Genomic DNA, 22,636 nt, shown 5'->3' on the forward strand with positions numbered 1-22,636 from the left:
AAAGCGCTCCGAAAAAGGCATCCTAACGATCTTCGCGACAACGAAAGATTTTTCCCACGCGAGTTTACAACAACACGTTTCTAAAGTGGGCGTCGATTTGAAAAATTTACCGAGCGCTGACGAGTAGTCGTCGAGGGTCCTCGAAGGGGAGCGCGGGCGGAAGGCGGCGCGGCGGGAGGGGGGGGGGTGGAACGTCGTTCCAACTTCAGATCGAGTGTCGGTGGCACTTAGACGTGGCTCGTTAGTTCCTAGGATTGCACCTGGACTTAGCGAGCGAGTTAACCCGCGGCTTTCTCACCCTGGTAGAACTAGCCGGGGCACGTTCGCCATCGCCGGGCGATTGGCTCGCACGATTGTGACTTCCTTTCTAAGCCTACACGTGCCTAACCTTTACCGTTATAATCGAGTCACGCTACTGGTATACCGTCTAATTGTCGTTCCGATAAGAAATTATTTTTTTTTTTAAATTAAGTTTTTAAATTCTTATCTTCTCTATATATCAGGACGAAAGATACGAAAGGTATATCGTTAACTTACGTTGATTTGTCAAAAGATTATCAAGACGAAGGTATCTTTCATCCTGATATTATATAGAGAAGATAAGAATTTGAAAACTTACTCTCTAAAATTGAATCAGTGACGATTCCACTGATTCACTTTTAGAGAGTAATTAAAAAAAATGATTTTGACGAATAGATTCGTCCCGCGCGCAAAAATGCTTTCATTTCCGCAATTTTAAATGCTCTTCTTGTAACGTGTCGATTGCCAATAATGAATGAAGAGTTTCAGTCCCGTCATGTGCGATCGAGACGGACATTTTTCCATTAGCTCGGTTAAAGTTCGCCAGAAACCGGCGAGATAAGTTGGCGAGTGTTTCATGTCATAGGAGGAAAAGTTTCGCCTCGCCGAGACGCAGAAAGAATCTTTTTAATGAAAAGGGATAATTTGCCGAGCTGCGCCGGGACAGATTCACTCCGGTCAAAAACTTCGGTTTCTTCGAAGCCCCCCGCGCGATTGAGGCGCGCGCGAGCGCCAGTTCATATAGCTGAAAGCCTATGCGCAATTTTATAACTAATGACCGGTTACTACGCGAACTATTACGTCGCAGATGTCGGGAAAGTTTCGCCGAAGTTTCGGGTCCGGGTTCGCTCGTCCGTCAGGGGAGATTTTTAGCGATTTTTCACGCATCGTTAGCCCTCAAGCGGATCTCGCAGAAGCCATTTCGTGTATCGATCGTTGTCTTCTGTCGAAGCATCACGGGCTCGCAAGGGATCCATTCTCGCGAGATAATTTTTTGGCAAAATGTTTCTTCAGTAAAGTTTGTACAAATATATTTATTCAAATTTTCATAAACAGGCATTTCTATAATAATTATATTATTGGTTTGAGCCTATCTCATCAAATCCTTCTATAACTGCATGGAAAGTAAGTTTGGATAGACTCATGAGCGTATCCAAGAAGAGGTTTGGGGATTCAATCCCCCTCCCTCGAAAAATATCGAATAAAGCAACTTATTAATGCAAAAAATTACTATTTATGCGTTAATTTAACAGGATTGATATCCCCTCCTTCCGAAACAGATCTTGGATACGCCCATGCTTGTATACAATGCTCCTTTTAGCTGAACGGAGTACTTCCGCATCTCGAATCTGAGCAAACTATTTTTTTCTACTGTCAGGAATATCAGAGATTGTTCCCGCACTTTTACTTTTTGGCACAAAACGCGGGAAGGACTAATAACAATTTTTAATCTCTTGCAATCATGGGCGTATTCAAGGAGGGGGGTTGGGAAGTTCAACCTCCTTCTTGTTAGTAAGAGAGGATAATAGTTGGTTAGATTCTTTTCTTGTTCAGTTGTGCAATTGGATTGGTGGAGCCAGTCTTTTTTGCGGCAATGTCTGACAGAGAGCAATAGACAACGCGTATTTTTGTCCTTAAATGTTTGTCTTCAGCTGCCACATATGAATGCGCAGTCCGTTACGTAAGTCTATGGTTTGGACAGTCTGTTGGTTCGGTGAAAGGGAGTGGACGGAGACGTCTTGGAATGAAGATGCAAGACGCGGCGATCCGTAGACTTCGCGGGCCTCGACACACGTGTGCGCACGTCGCCGGGTAGCCTTTCCGAAAGGGACGGGAAAAGGAACCGGGAAAGACGTAACGTCAAAACTATGCGTCTACGAGCGGCGACACGGGGCGCTCTTTATTGCGCACTGATGGCTTTTCCGATGGGCGCCACGTGCGCGAAAAAGCTCCTTCGCCGGTACGTATCCGCTGTCGTGCTCACGACCTCCCGAAATACCTTCGTGACTAATGTACGAAACATTCCTCCGCATCGGTTTTCCCCGAGAACGTCTCATTCGACCCTCCTTATGAAATTGTATACGGGAAAGCGGAGCACGAAATCGTTGTACCGTATAGCACCTGCTACCCCATGCTCTCCCTCAAGAATTTTGTATTGTCATGATTGTCTCCAGTGGCCTTTACGCATATTGGTCAATTTTTCGATCGAACAAGATTTCTGTGGTCAACAAACAACAATTTGCTACACGGAAAGAACGATTTTGCTGAGGTATCTAAAAAAATTTTTGCATCATTATTCATCATGCTTCAATTGTCTACATAATTTATTTTAATGGTCTAACAAAATTATTTTCAGATCTGTGCATCTACCTTTTTTTTTAGATATTTCAGCAAAATCGTTCTTTCCTTACATATGTTCAATTATTTTTCGAGATAATACATTAGACTCATAACTGCATGGATCGGGAGAGTTCAAGAGTACTCTTAGGCTGCGCTCGCTTTGGCGCTTAAAGCGCTCACAATATCATTTCATCCTTGTTTATTAGATGTTAAACAAGGACGAATAATGCTTATAAGCGCTGTAAATGCCAAACCGAACGCAGTCTTCAAACTTCAAAATCGCGAATACGAAATAGTCAATCGAATTTTCATCCAGAAAAACGGACTTCACGCTACGCCGAAGTAAGGTGCGAACCTTTCGTAATACCCTGTAGTATTGATGATATTGGAAATGCGAATGTAAAGAAATATGGGAGTTTTATGTCATGAAAATCCTCTTGTACTCGATTGTATGGGTACAAATCCAGAAGTTTATGTTACGCTTCCGCGAAGGGGGTATTAAAGTCTGCTCCGACAGATATAACTTTTCTAAGCTTTAACAGGACGGGAGGGGGGAGGGAGGGAGGGAGGGAGGGAGGACGGGTGGGTAAGGTTAACTCTTTGATAAATTATATTACAGCGTAGCGATCCCGAAGTATTTCGCAACTTCGGGAAGCGGTAATACTTTAATAGGACGGCCGATGGTGCACGCTTGGTGTCGATACCGAATCATCTTTGCACGAACTTGGCGCTCCGCGGTGCGCTTGTGTCAATGTTTCGTCCCTTTTCCCGTGGCCCCGTGGGATGTCTCGCACGTAGAGACGAAAGTCAGATGTCAGTGTCTCTCGAGCTGGATTTTATTTTAACACACGACAGAAGTTTCGGTTCTTGACCTTTTCCGCACCTTTCCCGTCATCTTCGAAAATTTCCGCACTTCTTCCATTAAGCGCCATTTTATCGTTCGCAGATTAGAGCCAGGGTTTTATCATGTCGGTTTAATCTTAATTATTTTCTTTCATCTCTGTGTATATCCGTCACCCCGTTTTTATCTTAGTTTCTTTTAGATTAATTCATACCCTGTTTATTTAATTATCAGTTCATCTACAAACGAAACGTGACTAAATGTCTATGTCTTAAAACATTAAATTTTACTTTGAATATCTCGTCTGATGTACTTTTAGATACTTTTATCTCGTATATCTGTTATTCTGATTTTTAGCTTTCTTGTTTTTAGATTAATTTTGTTTCTATTTAATTATTTTAGTTGATTTTTAAACGAAACGTGACTCACAATAAACGTCTATGTTATATAACTTTTTTTAAAATATCATCTCATATGTACTTTTAAATACTTCCATGAAATCGTTCTTTTCATGTAATACGAGTATTAGGCCTATGTAAATCACAGATAAATGGGACGCAATTATTTTTGTGATATACAACATTACAAATTGATACAAATATATTGTATACAAATATATTGGTATTGATACAAAAGTTTAATAAACATTGGGCGTTCCCTGTGATGACTATTCATTACCTCGATAAATGCGTGACTTTTCTCGAAGGCGCAGGATTCATTCGTGCACATATCGCGAGAATGCCGCGGATGCGCGTTGAAAACACGTTACATCGATACACGGTCGATGCGCTTTATCAATCAGCCGCGGCATTCGAACGGCGCGGAAACAGGAAGAGTCGGACGTTTCTAAGTGCCGCGAGAGACCGCCGATAGAAAATGCCCGGAAAAGTAATCCGGGTAATGGGCTCTCCAGAACTCCGGGCAAGAGAAACCCCGCACTCGCTGTGTTTCCGGATTCATAGAATTATCGGCACATCCCCACGCGGGGATTCCCATCCGGAGTAGTGTAGCCCGCCTCCATTTGGCTTTCGCCCCGATCCCCGAGCGGTGATAGAATAATAGACGAGGGCGAAATTAAAAAGAACCCGAATGGCCGCGATATACTTCCGCTCTGAAACGCGGCATCTAATTTCCGCGCGTATTCCGCTCGCTTGGGTAATAAGAAGAAGAGAAAGAGGGGGGGGGGAAAAAGAGGAATTCGACGCAAGTATTGCAGTTGGGACGTAGTCCAGAACGCTTCTCTTGCTATTGAAAATCCATCGTCTTGTACAAGTTTAATATTTAATTTCATGTGTACGTCGGACTTCTGGCTTTTGTGCGTCTTTTATATAATCTTTTATTCTTTGCCTGCGTCTCGTCGATGTCGATAATAACATTTTGTCTATATTTTTATACTCGTGTTTATTCACATTTAGCGGTCTAGCGTATAGTGTCAACACTTATGTCCCATCTTTGTTCACGATTTAGCCGTATTAACATGTAACAATCGTCGTCACGTAGCCGCCCAATTACACGGAACGATCGGTCGCGATTGTTGCGCGACATCTCTCTGCGTGCTAAGACGATCAAGCATCCGGAGGCTGTCAAGAGTCAGTTCGACGGAATTCAATCCCCCCCCTCTCTCTCTCTCTCTCTCTGCAATCCCTCCGTTTACGCGTACGGTGGCGCGGTTGCTTCGTCGGGGATGCTAAACCCGGCCTAGCCTAACCCAGGATTCAACCTCCAGAGTAAACTCCTTAGCAGCAGCCGAATTAATTAAATATTGAGCATGAAGACAATACCCGAAGTCCTCGACAACGCCGACAACGTTCCCCGTCCTCACCCCCGTTCGAAACTCGCCCTCTCTCGTAGTTCCTCCTCGATTCTCTCGTGTACCATCCCTTCGTCTCTCCCCCGTCGTTCAATCTTCGATGCCTCCTGGTCTTCGACGGCTCGAGAGAGACGCTCGTCCGTCATTCTGCAGTTGCGATAAATGATGCAACGAGGCGACCGGTATCGCGCCGGTTACGGAGACGCGCGCGCGAGAGCGCGTCGCGGGAGTTCAGCGGACAGTCAGGCGGTTGTCAAATGGAATCGCCGATGTCGAGCGTTCGACAGTGCTCGTCTCTCGTCGCGCGGTTTGCGCCAGGTCCATGCCCTCCGCGCTGCTGCCCTAGGTCGCGCTCCTGTCTCTCATGTAACGTCAATTTGCGGTATTAACGAATAACGGTTCGTTCGCCGCAATTCTTGCGACATTAAATTAAAAAAAAAAAAAAAATACATACAAACCGACGCGCGGAGATGAGCTTTCCGAGCGATATCGAATATAAATTGCGCGTTGCATCTATAAATAGCTTTTCGAACGGCCGGCTTTTCGGGGAGTCCGCGCGTACGATCCGAATTATTATATATCCGCGCGTATATCCGGTTTCGATTAATCTTTTATTGACCGCGCAAGTCTTAATTGGGATGTCATCGCGCGTGATACGATTCGCGCGCCGTTTTTGTTTCGCGCCCGAAATTAATCTCTGAAATGAATTCGATCGCAAACATGTGTCGAGTTTATATCGGCGCATCGGCCAGAGAGAATATTTGATTTGTTGCGCAATCGGCGAAGATCGGCGGTAACGATAACGGCGTGGGGCCGATGCCGTTTATTGTATAATTCGGATGCGGATTTCGATTGCGCGCCGCGTGATCGAGCGGTTGAGAATCGAGCGACTGTTATCGCGGCAAATGCGCGTTATTTGAAAAGCGCGCGGATATTTACCTCGCGCGCTCCATTTGCGTGTTCCTTTTTTTTCTTTTTAATTAAATTGCGGCCCGTGTTTGATTTCCATCTGCTTTCAAAATAACGCGGAAGTGGGTTTTATTAAATTAAAGTAGCATGGTGTTTTTTGAAAATTCACTTCCGCATCTCTCTCGAAAATAAATTGCTCAAATTAAACATACAATATCTGTAATTATAGTAAATAAAAAAAGTGGGCTAATGAGAATCGAATGCGAATTTTAGTGCATAATATTACAAAGTTTGTTTTAACTTGAAATACATATGAATGTTTCGACTCGAATTCATAGCTATATCTTCAGCAAGTTGACAAATAATCAGAAAAGTTCTCCACAACACATGACATGGTTTAACGTGAATTTTTAAAATACGTTTGTATCAGTCACGATTCCCATCGCGGTTCGTAAGCCGAGTGATCTTAGAGTTAAGAGTACAGCCTAAAAGTGACGACACAAGAAAATTTTATCATAAATATGTGAACTGATAAAAAAATATAAAATAAAAATTAATGATCACTCGTTAAATGAAGTAAAGAATGGGAGATCAAGTAAACGACGGTGTAATAACATAAATAAATTCATGAAATAAATAAGGATAATCTATTACGATAAATAATATAAAAATTCGAGTTATAAAATTAATTTTAAAAGTCTGTACTTAAAATATTTAAAATATGACGAACGGTTGGAAATTTAAATATACATCTGTAATTACTTTCTATAGACATATATTCTGTATATTTGACTGTAATTTGTCAACTAATTGTAAGAAATGTAACTTTATTATTTTACAGAGGCTACTAATTTTTCGAAATATTTCATAAATTTTTTTTTAGTTTGAAATATGTTACGATAGATCGAGGAATAGAAAGCTTAAATGTGCAGATGAAACTAATAATATAGTAATAAATAATAGTTGACTACCAGACAAGATTCTTTTTTATTGTCGCAATGGCGCGTCATATTAGCATACTTTTCAAAGTAAAACTGCTATTATTCTTTGTTTCCACATCCCGAAGGCGCAACTTGTCTCGGCTGAGTTTACGATCTCGCGAAAAATGAAGCAGTGAAGGCGGTATCGTTCATCTCTATCGTGGTTTCTGCTTTCGTCGCTTGGATCTAATTTTTCATCCCGTTATCAGAACGACTGTCTCGCAAACAGTAAATCATAGAAATGTAACGTTTAAGCTAATTTAAACGTTTACTAACTAGATAAGCCTCAGTATCGTCTTCATGGATCGCACCGATCGTGATGCTTCATCGATACACGAATAAGGGAGGGATAAAAGATAATCGAAAACTGATGAGCAAATTAAATTTATGCTTCGAATTTCATTACGTCACTCGAGATGCAAAACACGCGCGCTAAATGTCATCGCTAAACGGGAGATGCGAGTTTCCGCATATAGCTCGGCTACTTGAGTGGAGAGCGCGCAACCTTTACCCTTCTGACGCGCGAGTTTCTCGGAAATCCCATCGTGTCTCTCTCTCTCTCTCTTTCCCCTCTCCTCCCCTCCCACTTTCCCGCCTTGCCCTCGCTCAATGCATCGCCGCGACGCGAATGCGCTCGCAAATCGAACTACTGCCGAACTACTCACGACGATTAGTAATAACTAATTAGACATCGAGGGCGCGCGGGCGTTGAGAGGGCCTCATGGCGCCTCCGGAGGAAGGTGCTCGGGGGAAACTTGCATTCGGGTCTTGGAACTGTATCAGTGTCGTCAGCAGAAATCGCAGACGCCCCGTCAAAATACGACACGGAGGTATAACTGCTGCTCCGGGTGTTGGAGCGCGATCGTTATATTCTTAATAGGTTTCCCCTCGAATCTCAGTAGTCGAGGGCGACGATTGATCAGCCGTTCTCACCGACGATGTCCTGTCGACTTTTCGGCGCGAATCTATGACGTTGATCAAATTGCTGATTTTTTGGAATAGGTGTTACAACGCCATTAGATGCATTTGTAAATTTATATAGGTACCAAAAATACAGCTTTGGCTATAAATATAAATATAACTATAAATATAAATATAAATATAAAACATTTCCACAAATTGACGTTCTATATCAAACGAAAAATAAATATCAGTTGTATTGAAAAATAATATTTATTTTTATAACAATTTTTAATATTTTGTCAGTTTTCCTTTGGTTTTTGTATTTATCGTCTTTTATTCTTTTTAAACAAATGCAATAAATTGAAAGTGCTTTATCATTTACGGCCAAGGCAGTAAAAGTCCGTAATTTTTTTTTAAATGCAGGAATATGTATCACGTGCATAATATTACAAAAAAGAATTCCTCATTCGTTGCCTATATGATCCTGGAATAAACGCCGAACGAGAGACACTTGGCGCCCTCAATGCAAATTATCCGCCTTGAGCGCAAATGCAAAATAAACTCGCGTCAGGCACGCTGTAATCCGCGGGATTGCATTCCGGCCGTGGTATAAACCAGGCCCCCGCGGTTGTAAGGGTTAAATACCGCCCCCTTTTGCCGCCGCATTTCGCTCGGGCACAAAGAGATCTCCGGGCGAATCGAAAGCTTTTCCGTGTATTTTCCCGCGGCAACAAAGACACAGAGGTTACCCTCGGCAAGAGGGAGGAAGAAATGAGAATGCCGCGATTTCCGGATGGGGAGGGGCGGGGGGGGGGAGGGCGTGCAGAGCGGAGGAATCGAACCAAACCAAACCGATGCATTCATCGCATTCAATCGACTTTCAATTAGTGTCGGGCTCCAATTTTCCGTCAGAGCGGCGGCGAGCAGGAGGAGGAGGAGGAGGGGGTAGAGGAGGGAGGGTGAAAAACAGGGTTCCACCGATACCAGTCATTCGCGCGGTAAATCGCTCGTGCTCGTTTGCCCGGAATGTTGCTAATGCTATCTCATTTCGCTGTGTACATCAGGAATTAATGTTTCTTTCGCATCTCCCTCTCGTTTACATTCGCCACGTAAAACGCGCTTGTTCTCGTCAGGTGAAACTCTCAGACAGAAGATGAAACTTCCGCATGTATATACTTGCGGACATGCGGAATCTGTTGCAGGAAAAACGGGCAGCGGCATATGATTCGAGCGGGAGTTGCTCTATCTTCATTACGTCGTTAATACAGGGATGAAATCCTTTCGGCGCACGACATTCTTAACCCGCGAGCGTGTTGGTGAAATTCTCGGGTGCTAATGGGGGGCCTTGAGGAATTTCGAAAAGACATTTTTCATCGAAAGCTTTATTAAGGGATATTACATCACAAATATGCAGAATGTATCAGGCGTCGCGTATTTTCTCTAGATTATAAATTCCTCGGCCAATTTGAAGTATTTCATAATGCGAGTTTTTGGTCTCTCTTGCACGTTTCGCGAAACTTTTTTTTTTACCGTCTGAACAGCAGCCGTCCCGAGATGTAGATCAGCTTATTCATTTAAAATTTCGTTTTGCGTTTTTGTTTATATCCAATCTATTAAAAAATATTTACAGAGCGAGGCAGTAATTATCAAGGAGCAATGCCGATAAATGCACTGATTTGCGCGCGCGAGTCATAACGCGCATTAATTGGGGCTCCCAAATGTGCGCTCGAAATGCTTTTTCAGCCCGGTATTGGCGAAAATGTTGCCGATAAAATCCGCCAATCGCAGGTTTATTTTGTTGCATGATATATGAGTTTTTATTTTTTTTAGAAAACTTGTAACGCTTCGCACGTAATTGCCGAATAATTAATAACTTATTCGCCGAAAGTACCTATACGCGATTACCTTGATATAACAACTCGTTTAAACTCGTTTAAATTTAATACACATTTTATTTTTGTTGCGAAATTATTTTCATAGAAACGCACATCATCCGGTTTTTTTTACTCGTATATCTCCGCAGATTCGTAATAAATGGCGATGTCTATCGTATTCGCAGATCTTAGATCGCACATCTTCCTCTCTCCGAGGATCTAATTATGGAATTCTTCACGTCTCAATTTGTCGACATCCGTGCCGATCGATCGATTGAGAATTTTGGTTTTCGATCAGCGACGTGTATGAGCAGCCGCCGAGTCGATTAAGCACCGAAACGAGAATCCACGACAGGATCGCGGCACTTAGTTACAAGGACGAACGAGGTTAACCCGGGAATTGGGTGCTTCGGAGGCTCGGAGTCCCGGAGTCTGGAATCTCGGTTATTCTGATTAAGTCTTCGTCCCAGGAGTTGCGCGGCGGGTGGGTGGTCGGAGAGGGGGGGGGGATATACAGCTGGAAACGTAACACCGGTATTTCGCGTCTCTTCGTAATTCGCACGATTGATCCTCTCGCGATTCGAAGCGCCCGGTCCTTCGATTATCCCTCTTGCCAGTCTCGCATCCGACGTCTCGATATTTCGTCGATAATGCGCGATTTCGACGGCACGAGAGGTGCCTCGTGCAATTTCCGAAACGCATCCGTTTCGCTATAAGGTATTTTTTGCGCTATATTTTGATTGATTATTTATCAGCCGTAATGCCAATCGTTATACTCAATAATTTTGAATAGAAGGAGCGTGTGGATTGATCTCTTATTTGAGCATTGGGTATGTATAATAATATTTGCGAAAGGGAGGATAAGGATGATATCGATAGTAATTTTAACACGCGCAAGACTCTATATATTGTGATTACAAAACTTCAAGATAAGCAGCCGAATTAAATCAAACTCTAGCTGAGATATCGACTTTCGGTTGAGCTACGAGGTCAGGAGAAGAATGAAAAGGAGGAGGGTAAGAGAAGAAGGGTGCTCTCTATATACAGAGAGCCGCCTTTGGGCCGCCACCGGCGTTCCCGGATTCGTTAATTCGGTAAACGTGGAGGGTGCATCAGGGGCGGCCTCGATATTAAACGAGGCGAAGGCAAAGGCGAACGCGCGGAGGGTCGCGAAAGGATTCGTCGGCACGAGGGGGACGCGGGAAGAAAGGACGAGGTTCTGACAAGGCAAAGCCGTCTCTTTTGCGGGATATAGAAGCGAGCGCGCCCGCTTCCTTATCGAAATTCTTAATTAGAAAATTTTAATTATGTTTTGAGGCTACGGCGACGTCGCGTCGGCAGGACTAAGACACACATAGCGGAATGTGTACGTGTGTGCGGGCGCGCGCGCGGGCGGATACACGTGCGCGTGTAAAGACGGTGGACCAAAAAGGGGTCGGGAAAGCGGCTGCACCTCTCTGCACCAAGCCTCCCTGCACCAGAAAGATAGTAAATTTCTTGCGGAGAGAAGAAGGGGGGAAGAGGAGGGCTTGTGTTGCGCGCTCTCGGGGATAGGGGCGCGAGATGCCGAAGGTAATTAAGCTTGCGCCTCATAAAGATATTCTGACAGCATTGTCCTTCCTGAGCCGATATTAAATCGCCGCGCTGCCACGCGTTTTCGCGGCAAATTATTAAAAAGATGCTCGTTCTCGCACTTTGCTTAACCATAATGGAGGAGGATTTCTTTTTTGCAGCCTCGCCGCTGTCTTCCCTGGGACGAATTAATAGGACGAGACTTTTACGGTTTATTACGAGACTGCGGAAATTTTGTTTCGTGTATAACGTTAAGCTACTCTGTTGCAATATTCCTTCCGACGAATTATAAGAAATATAAAGATTCTAAACTAACAATATGAGGCAAGCTCAATGTAAAAACAATCAAATTATAGAATAAGCCAAACTAATGAGCATTAATAAGGTGACGTTTAAATATAAAATATAAAATTTATTCAAAGCAAATATGCGCGGTACATGTTTCGGTTTTACTTTACGAGAGTCGTTTTTCTGCACTAATTTATCAAGTTATTATTATATATCGACTATACGACTTATGTATTTTTTGCTAATTATGAATTTTGCTAATTTGATTTCTTGCGGTTGAAGAAGGTTAAGTAAAGCCGAACCGTAATACCGCGCCTATTTGCTTTGAATAAATTTTATATTTAAGCGTCACCTTATTAGTGCTTGTTAGTTTGGCCTATTTTATAATTTAATTGTTTTTAAAGATTCTAATATTTTTTTCAAAATGTAGGGGAGAGTTGCCGAATGCGTACCACTTAAGATTTGGTTATATTTTACATTTGACTTCCACTATTGAGAATGCAAACGAACATTGGAAATTGTAGCTTGATGTTCAAGGCATCTAATATTACATGTTAAATCTTTCACTAATAGTAAATTAATTTGTTCTAAGTTTTGTTGTAACATGCTGTCAAAAGCACGATTCAGCAAACCGGTCGCCTAAATCGTATCTGTGAGTTTTATTAATAGTATCTCCTTCTAAACTATTGAATTTATGAATGGAAATAATTAAAAACACAAGATTGATAAAAGAATCACGAATTTATACCTACTTTAATTGTAATTTATCAAACAATAGCTGTTTTACTTACGCAACTCGATGACGGTTTTTTCCTCTACAGACTTGCTACAGAATAACTTCGATCGTGTTAAAATAAATAATGTTGATTATGTCATGTGATCTAAAGATAAAGATACATTAGTGTTCCTAAATTGTACCGATACGATATAAGAACTTTTATGATGATTAGATTAGATACGATTTAGGAAACTGGACAGAGATGATAAAAATGTTGATATATTATAATTTTTATAATAATTGTAAATATGTATATACAATGAATATAAAATGTGCTATCATAAACTTTTTTTTAGAAAAAAATAACGATTCAATTAAAAATTGCATGATTACATTAGTATCAGCTATATAAATTGATCAAAAATTTACATCAATTGTATCTGATTTTTTAAAATGTTGATAGCATCAACAAGATGTAACCTGTTCATTTTTTGTCTATCTTACACATTTCTTATTTACTTCATATTTTTGTTACTAAATGTTACTTCTATTAAGTGGAACTATAAAATATTGAAGAGGTACGCTTTATGAGACCGGTACGCATTTGGCAACTCTCCCCTAAGTCTCTCCTTTCCCCTCTCTTTCTCTTTCTCGGCATTTTCATGTCAAAATACTTAAGAAGAGCATTGTATCTTTAAAAATCCCTGATATTATTAACTTTACCACTATTCCGCTCCACCGTGGCTCAAGTATAAGCGTTAAGGTTTTCACTGGTTGCATGTTCCTAGCTCAATAGCCGTGGGGCACATTCTTCGCAGCTGTTCGTAACCAAAGGATTAACCTGTCGATAATAATTCGCAGAGCGTGCCGTGCAGGGGGGAAGCCGCCGCCGTGCCGCCTCCGCCGTTGCCTCTTCGTAATTCCATCGACGGCGGGGGTGCCGCTAGACGAACTCCATTAACTGTTTAACGAACCGCAATTTATTACGTTATAAACCCCGTGCACGCTTTCGCAGGATGACGCCTCCTCGTCTGGGACGCATTACCTTCGGCGCCGTCTAAGGATTGCGTAATGCATTCCATACGGAGGCTGCTCGGAGACTCCGCCGTGCAGGAGAGCGACTCCTCAGAGATATCGTTTGTTTTCACGAGCCTTCTAAATTCCTCTTGTTAGAAGCGAGGGGAAGAAAGGACTCCTAATTATTTTCCCCTCTTTTATAAACGCTGATATCAAGGATGTATTTAGTCCTCGAAATTATGGATATCTCATCTCTCCTGGCCGCGGGGTGCGCGAAATTGGGGCGCATGATTTAACGCGGAGAATCCAGCTTTTCCGTCATAATACCTTTTTACGATTCTACGAGAAGGAGCAAACTCTCTTTGTCAAAGATAAAGTAAAAATAATTGTGCGTTCTAAAGGGGGGATTTTTCTTTCGCGACTTGTACCATTTCGCTCAATCTTATATGCATATCGCGACAGAATTAGGAGGTAGTAGGGAGTGAATGTACCGTAAAAAGAAGTAACAACGGCCCCCGCTGATAAGCGTAACGCTAATTCTCTGCTGCAGCTAGCTCTCTCGCTCCGAGCGAAACAATGGCGATCGATTATCCGCGATGACGCCGGCGCGCTTTAATGTCGTAACGTGACACGTGCCGCCGCCTGCAATCGCATTTACAATCTGGCTGGAATTCAATTCGGTGCGGCGTGTGGCCGCTGTTGCAGCAGCGAGCCCACGCGCGCGCGCCCGCCCGCGCGGAACCTGTTGCCCGGGATCCGCCGCCAGTTTCGCGAGATCTCGTAGGTACCCGATAATCGCGAAACACCGGACGGCCTGTCTATCGACGTCGATTACTTTGATTGCGAGTACATTAGCGTCCCGCGCGCTAATGTTCGACGCTAATGTTTCTGTGCGGCGTTTCGCGGCGAGAGAGAAACCGTACCGCGACGTTGTTATAGGCGCGCTTTGTCGAACGCGTTATCGTCCGGCAACAATCGTTATATAATGGGCCGGCTGCGATAATGGAAGGGCCATGAGGCGATTGTCTGATCGCACAATCGGGAATTTCCTGGTATTAAGGCATTTTGATGAATGATGTAAATTGATCTTTCATCGGCCCGCGATGAATGACGTTAATCATTGTGATCTTGCATTATTGGCCAGGCACGCTGGAAGGAACGTGTGCGTTCGACGGCGCTTGCAACACGCTTCAGCAAATTTCGATGATTTTATATATCAATCAGAAAATCCGGCAAACGAAACCCTACCTCGCGCATTGCGTAATAGATATAGACCTTGATGTTTTTAGATATAACTACTCGAGATAAACTCGTAGTCAAAACAGCCAGAAGACGATAGCTAGAGGATATATCAGTTAAGTAAGACTGCAACTGTGCCGTAACTCGGCATATTCATAGCAGAATTAACGATCCGTGCCTAACTTGGGTATCCGCCGCTCCTCCGGGAATAGCTGGAAGGAAGCAAGAGAGGTTTCTCTAGGATTCCGCGGGTGCCCTCCTTTCTGCCATCCTCCTGCTTGTTCAGGCGGAGGAAACGCTCGGCGGATTATAGGTAGTTAGCTCGTATTTGTCAAGTCGATCCAAGTATTATGATAATAATGAAAAACGAGAAAGGGGAATGGGACAACTAAAAATATACGATCTTGGCTGTAAGTATAGAGCATCCCCACAAATTGGCGTTCTATATTTAACGCAAAATAAATTTAAAACAGCTTTGTTAAAAAGTAATATTTCTATATAACAATTTTAAGATTTTACTGCGTTCTTGATTTTTACTGCATTTTTCAAGAAAATTCAATTAAGGCTTTATAGCCAAAAGTGTATACATGTTAGATAATAATAAAATAACAATTTAATTAAGCTGAACGATACAAAACGACAGAGATTCAAGATCTTAATTCGTGGCGTTCAATACTGTACTCTGTCGAATCCGGCAACAGGTACGCTAACTTCAACGAGACGGCGTGAAATCGGTATTTGTAAGAGTAAAAGAGTAAAAAGAGAGGGAGAGAGAGGGTCGAGAAAACGGGGGATGAACGTGGGTGTATTACGTTCGACCGAGCTGACGGCGCTGGAATGGCTCGAATATTGGCTAAAAATGTAAATTGCCTCGACACCGTGCACCCCGGCCGTTCTGTCAGTCGTTTCGACGCACCCTCCGTGATCGCGGCGCGCTGTGAAATAATTGAAAGCACGCGTCGCAAATTCCGGGCCGTGCTGACCAAGAACCGCTCCCCCCGCTGATGGCTGCTTACGGCCGTTCTATGCGCTCTCTCTCTCTCTCTCTCTCTCTCTCTCTCTCTCTCTCTCTTTCTCTCTCTCTCAGCGAATGTTGCCCCCTTGTGGAAAATACTTTTAAAGGGCGAAAGGCAAGAGAGTACGAACATACCGTAAGTGTCGCCCGCGGAGACTAACTTAGGCGCTAAATTAAGATACTCGGTGAAATACGATGCATAAAGTATTTCGTGAACTGCAGTTTAATTTATTTTATTGCCTCGCCACGTATGCTTTATAAAACTTTTATTTTTGCCAGAAGTATAAATAAGACACACGGAGAAAGTATCATGTTAAATCCACAGTAGTATATGCCCATGTATGGTCAGCCTTATTTAAGACTCATGTGTATCATCATTTTTTCTTTCAATGATTATTGAATTCGTTATTATGTTCGTATATCAGAACTTTTCTGTTGCGATATATACAATACTTTAATATTAAAAATTTATTTCATTATTTAAATACATGAATTAACTTGAAATTTGAGCTTTTGGATGGGGGATACGATCCGTTTCTATACACGACGTATACATCGTTTTTTCGGTATTTAGCTCATATTTCTCATCGTATCTGTTTTTATCTGAAGTCTTTTTTGGACGTACGGTAAATTGCAGAAATGGTTGGAAAACGGCAAGTTGCGCCGGCCGCGCTCGAACGTTCGCGATAGGAAGGAATTTATTTTTGCGTCGGAAAACGTCGTGGCTCGTGCCGATAATACATCACTGCGCATTCTGTAACCGGGCGGGAGAAAGAAAGAAAAAAAATTTTTTTCCAAAATTCCCCCTGAAAGCTGTGCGACACGTTCAATTTGTCATTGGCGCGGAGCGCCCGCGACGCCGCCGTTTCGTACTTCCCGAAAATAACGCGCGTTAACTCCGCGCGGCCGTTGGGAATCGTCGACTTTGACACTTCCATTCTCACGTTCACATCCATTAAACAACCGCGTGCCTCTCACTCGCTTGCGAAAGCAAGTATTGAGATAAGCTCTTTCTGTTCCTTTTTCTTTTATTGATGGATGAACTAAGACCTTTTTTTTTACGAATTTGGATCACTGTCGCAACAGACTAAATAAATAATAGATTTATATCTCCTTTGACATTCGCCCGAGTCGCTGTTCTCCTTCTTTCTTTCCACTTGTACGATTTCTTTCTATTGCAATAGCAGAAGCAGTAGAAGTAGAGCTTAATCAGTGCTGAATTAACTGTAAGTGAATGCAGAATTAATCAAATGCAAACTGTATAGCGACGGGAAAAGTGCTGGCACGCCAGAAGCACGGGAGCGAGGAGAGGCGTGCGGCAGATTGAACGGGAGCAAAGAGAGAATGCGGAAATCGAGCGTGGCCGGAGGGAAACGCGCGATGTGCGGAGTGAAAAGGGGGGGTGAGAGGGAAGAGATGGGGAGAAACGCGGAGGGTGGCGCACACGAGAACAAGGGGGAAAATGGAAGGAGAAAGAGGTAGAGGCGGGTAGAAAGGGAGACGAGGATCGTCGCCCAGGGTAGGACTGGGTCCGGTGGACACGCCACCGCCGCTTTATCCGTATTAATGCGGAATAACGCGCGCAATTGTTGCTTTGAGCCCGCCATCCGGAATGCGTGCACCGCCTGCTGCACGCGCCGCGAACGAGAACTCTAGAACGTGGAGCGCGTATACGCATTATCATATATGTATACGCACTTGTGTCGCGGAGATGCGCAATCATTGCTACTGCAATGCGACTAAAGAGTCAATTCCACCTTTCGGAGAAGAATCAAAGGATAGTTTGACGGTTTTGCGTTACATTACGAATTCTGCGGATCGCATTCTGTATATTAAAAACAAGCCTAGCAGACCGTTTCTTTCGTAGCTGCATGATTTCGAATGGCAGACATCGAAGAAAATCTGGTAATAGTTATCAAATATATATTTGGTTTGGTATATATTGGTGCAATATTTAGATTTAGTATATTACCAAGCTGATAGTAACAAACCGTTTAGTAATAGTTACTAAATATTATCAATATTTAAAATTAAATCTACGAACTATGTATTAATATAAATATTAATAGTTGTGTTAATATTTAAAAAAGTAAATTAGCGTTAGTTGATTTCGGTTATATTAACCGAGCATTTGATTGAGCATTTGATTATTTCATCAAAGCTTTAGTAACCACCATCATCTAGGCTTGATTATTATCCGATTTTCTTTCAATGAGTGCTACAATAGTAGCAAATTATAGAAGGTAGAATAAATTCTATATAATGATTTAGAAGTTTCCAAGAGAACCTCTTAAATTTTTTTTTTTTACGAATTTTCAAGTCGCTAATTAACGAATTTGAATTTTGAACAGAGGATGCGTGAGCGAAGTCACGTTAGTGGACAACGAGAGATCAGGTCCGCCCGGGACTCAATCCACCGGGCTTAATCCTTCGGATTTAACCCATGGACCAGATCCATAAAAAAAGCCCCGCGCTCTTGTGTGCCTAGCTATTGACGCGGGATCGATTCGGATTATGGGCCGTGATCCCGGATGATGAGTGTCGCGGTCGATATCAAGGCTTCGAATTCGATATACCGCGCTCGCGAATCGTAATACCGCGAATATCGTCGACCGAACGACCATTCGGCGTAATCCTAATTGGCGATCGCAATTTGCGACTCTGCGTGATATTTTGTGCTTGTACAACCCTTTTTTTTTTTTTTTTTGAAAACGCCGCGATCGTCTTGCTTTGTACGGATTACGTGCGTTTTTGTTTTATTGCTATACGAGAGAAGAAAAATATAAGCGAATGTAAGCACGCGGCTCTCGGATAATTGCAATATTGATATTGCGATTAAGTGCCAGGTGTTGATACCGCCGCCGGCGATTACCCTTTATCAATCTCCCGCTTTAAAGCACACGTACGAAAAAATTCATGTACATTTTCCTATGGAGGAGCGCGCATCGCGTATCTCGCTGTTATAGCGATAACTTGTTTTATCACTGCACTCTCACGCGATGAGCTGCTGCGCTCGAGATAATACGAGATGAAGAAATATTGGAAGATTTCGCTGAAGGATCGCCGTTTCTGCTCTTCCATCATGCAAGGATGATCCTTAATCGTAGACGTGCGGCGAAGTAGAAATCTGTCTACATTGCTATATAATTACGTTTAATTATAATTAAGTAGAAAAATATTTAATTCAACGGGCGTTGAGAAATGTATTATTTACTACTGCGCTCCCGTCGCGCTTATCGCGATCCGGCGATATTATTAAAATATATTTTTATTGAATTTTTGTTTCTTGTTTACACAATAGAAAATTTGAACACAACAACATTTTGATGTTAACATTTTTTAGTGTTAAAATAATACAAGTTGTAAGTGAATCTAACATAATGTGATAACATAATACAAATATTATTTAAATATTTTATGTTAAATTGATATTTAACATTTCTTAGTATTAAAATAACACAAGTTATGAACAAGTGAATAAACAATGAATAAAATGAACATAAAAGTAATGGTTTTTTTTTTAATTTAAGATAAATGAATAAAAGATGTAAATATTAATTTAACATTACAAGTCAATTTTACTGAAAGAAGTTTTCACAATTTGTTTTCAAAGTATGTCATTTTCAAAGTGTTAAATTTTTCTGGTGTTAATTTTTGTACGATTGATGTTTGTTACTTTCGAACATATTCATCTATTAAAATATTAAATTAACATAAAAATTTAGGTTGATCGTTTAAGACGTGTAAAATGAGTTAAATTCTAACAAATATTTTCCAACTATGTGCAAAACAGACAAATTATATCGAGCATAATTCGTTACTTAATTTTCAGTCGACATACATTGACTTTTTCCGCGTCAACAAATGGCCAATTTTTTCGTATTTAAAAAATGTTTGAGATCTGGTATTGTAAAATGATTTCTATAGCGATACGTCGTAAGCGTCCGCAAGCGCAACGCGCCGAGTATCTCGCGTATTTTTATTTGTTGCGTGGCGTTGCAGACGGTGCATGCGTGCGCGCGCGCACGTGTGTTTGTGCGTGTGCGAACTATTTTTCAAAATTCGTTTTACCTCCCGCGGGACGGCACGCCATATTTCGCATATTTCCATCGGTATTCAAGCCACGGGAAAAATTCAATGAGAGGTACGCGGATACGCGCGTTAACCCTTAACCAGGGGCGTGACGATGACCGTGCCTGCGCTGCCGTGATTTGACGCTGTATGTACATGCACAGTTTATACGGGGGAGGGGGGGAATAGCAATAATTGAATTGCACTTTAATACGATAAACAGATGCGCGACACGGTGGAAACGACGGAGGATTCTTTACACCGTTTTAGCACGGGGATATGCTATACTCCGGAACATTAATGAGCTGACGCACTTCGTCGGAAATTGCATTTGGAAATCCCCTTCGGGATTCGATCGTGGCGCGAGCATCCCATTCTACGGCCGTAACGGCGGTCTTCCGGCCGTGTACCGCGGTGTCCGGGCTCTCGCGTGGGGAAGGGGGAAGGGTGGGCGCGAAGGGCTGTTTTATGCAGGCCTTGGATTTTTATGCAATGAGACTGCAATATCAAACGGCGCGCGAGCGGAGTGCCGTTGAATAAAATATCCGGGTGCCGTTGAGGAAAAAAGCAGCGATGGAGAAGACGAGCGGGCGGGCGGGATAGGGAAAATGGGGCGAGGAACGGCCGCCAGACGCATTTCGATTTCCCTATACCTGGCTGCTTGCACAATAGATACACGGGTAAACGGGTGAGGGCTGTGGGGGAAGGGGTGGGCCGTGCGACCGCGCCGGGGATCTCGCGGGTGCATTAAAGTGGCGCCTCATATTCCCCGCCGTTGCGGTAATTTATTACACGCCCGATCGCTCCTCACCGTCCCGTTTGCCATCCCGTTGTTTCCTTGTTTATTGAAGCGCGGCCTCGATATTACTGTCGGCCCCGGCTTTTTAACCCATCCAGCGAGAGTCTCCCTCTCCGTGTTCTTCGTTCGTTTCGCGAGAGAGAAAAGTCAGAATTTCTCACGTTCATTTTTCGTTTTCATACCACAGGTCCACCTCGTTGGAAATACTCTTTCGGAGGAGTTTCCGAATAGATCAGAATCGTGCGGGAGACACGCGTGAGACGCGCGATATGTTCGCGTCCGTATGTCGTCTCTCGTATATGAGACTCGATCTCTTCGATTTCGCGCGCGTCGTTCTATCGGAACTGTCGCACGAATAATATTTCGCCGCTTCGTACAATTATTTCAGAATTAGTGGAACTAGGCAGGCTTTATAAAAGCGCGCTCTACGAAATGAAATGTCATCTAATTATAAGCGTATCGTGCGCTTTATTCGCGTAATTAATATGAAATTTACACGCCCGGCTACTGGTCATTATTTCAATGGCTCGTGCCGACACAATCGTTCCCACTCCATTGTTTACGGTCACTCCAGAGCGCCCCGGCGTGTTTAGCAACTCGGTCAACTTTCGCGAACGAATAATCTCGCTTGTTGTTGACGTCAACGGAGTGGGAAAATGAGACAGTGCGAGAGCAGTGGAGTGCAAAGACAAGGTACTATACTATGAAGTGGAAAAGAGCGCGAGCGAAAGAGAGAGACAGAGATAGAAGGAGAAAGATACTTCGAAACTTAGATTGGTGTCACGTGGCTCTCGGCGATCTGAAAGTAAGAGACGAGAGGGACGGAAGGAGAAAGGTTGAGGATAGAGTGCAGAAGAGGGTAGAGAGATAGACAGAGGGAGAGGGAGAGAAAGAGAGAGAGAGAGACGGGAAACGTTGTAACAGCACGATTCTAGGCGGCTTAACCGGCAAATCCGAGGTAAGACCCCTCGCGAAATCTCTATTTCCGCGAACGCCATGTTTCCACGGCGTTCGCCGTACGCCTCGTAGCCGCCGGAAGTGGCTCCTCCGCGTGTCTCCCCCGCCCCCTCCTCCCCCAGCCACGTTTCTCCAGCCGATTCTAAAACCCGGGTCTGCGCGTCGCGGGCGCGTGTCTGCCATGTAAATCTTAAAGGATTACGCTCATAATTGCCTGCGTCGCCGCGTAATTGAAGAGCACTTAGACCGGCTCAGAGCCGACGCGATACGTGACTACCTCGCACCCCGGGATCGAAGATCCCGCCGAAACGATTCCGTCACGGATTCTCGACGGGGGTTACCATTCCGAGCGTACGACGCGCGAACGTGGCAAAACGTGGGCTACGGAAGTCCCATATTCGACAGGATGCAGTGGACACGCGCGACACACGCGCGACGCCAGCTATTGACTTGTGAATGTACATGCGTATCTTCAATCTTGCAGATGTAGAAAGGATGAGAAAATTTTGATCAGAGAAGACAGAGAATAGCAGCTGCTTGGGATAAAAAGTTTTTAGATACTAATATTGATTTGTATTTAAAAAAAAAAACTTATTTCGATTATGAAATTTTCGCTTTTGGATTTTTCATCAAAGTAAAAACATTATTATAAGGTGTAATGATTATTGATATGAAATATAAACCTTTTTTTTTGACAATTTGGATATTATGTGTATAGATTTTGAGGTTAGTCAGGTTAATGTCCTTTTTCTGTTGGTTAACATTGCTATGAGTTATAAAGACTCGTATAAGGGATTTAAGAATCTTGTTATAGATTATCGTCATATTATTTCGAGGGTGCTATTATTTAATCGCTCTCTCGCGGATCTTCGATATCGAGATAAAGGCCATCACACCTAAAATCGCATATAAGATCGTAAGACGTAAGCGTAAGGAAATCGACCAATCTCAATTGAGTATTTGAGGCTATGGACAACCTAATATTTAATTGGGATTGGTCGAT

At 43.0% G+C, this 22,636-nt stretch overlaps 1 protein-coding gene across 1 annotated transcript in view; it reads left to right on the forward strand.

Moving 5' to 3' along the window:
- The window catches only part of LOC105450258 (polypyrimidine tract-binding protein 1), a 332,980-nt gene that overhangs the window by 47,770 nt on the left and 262,574 nt on the right, over nt 1-22,636 (forward strand). The window lies entirely within an intron of this gene.

This window comes from Wasmannia auropunctata, unplaced genomic scaffold (assembly GCF_000956235.1).
Source record: "Wasmannia auropunctata unplaced genomic scaffold, wasmannia.A_1.0 LD336064.1, whole genome shotgun sequence".
In the NCBI taxonomy this organism is placed as follows: Eukaryota; Metazoa; Arthropoda; class Insecta; order Hymenoptera; family Formicidae; genus Wasmannia; species Wasmannia auropunctata.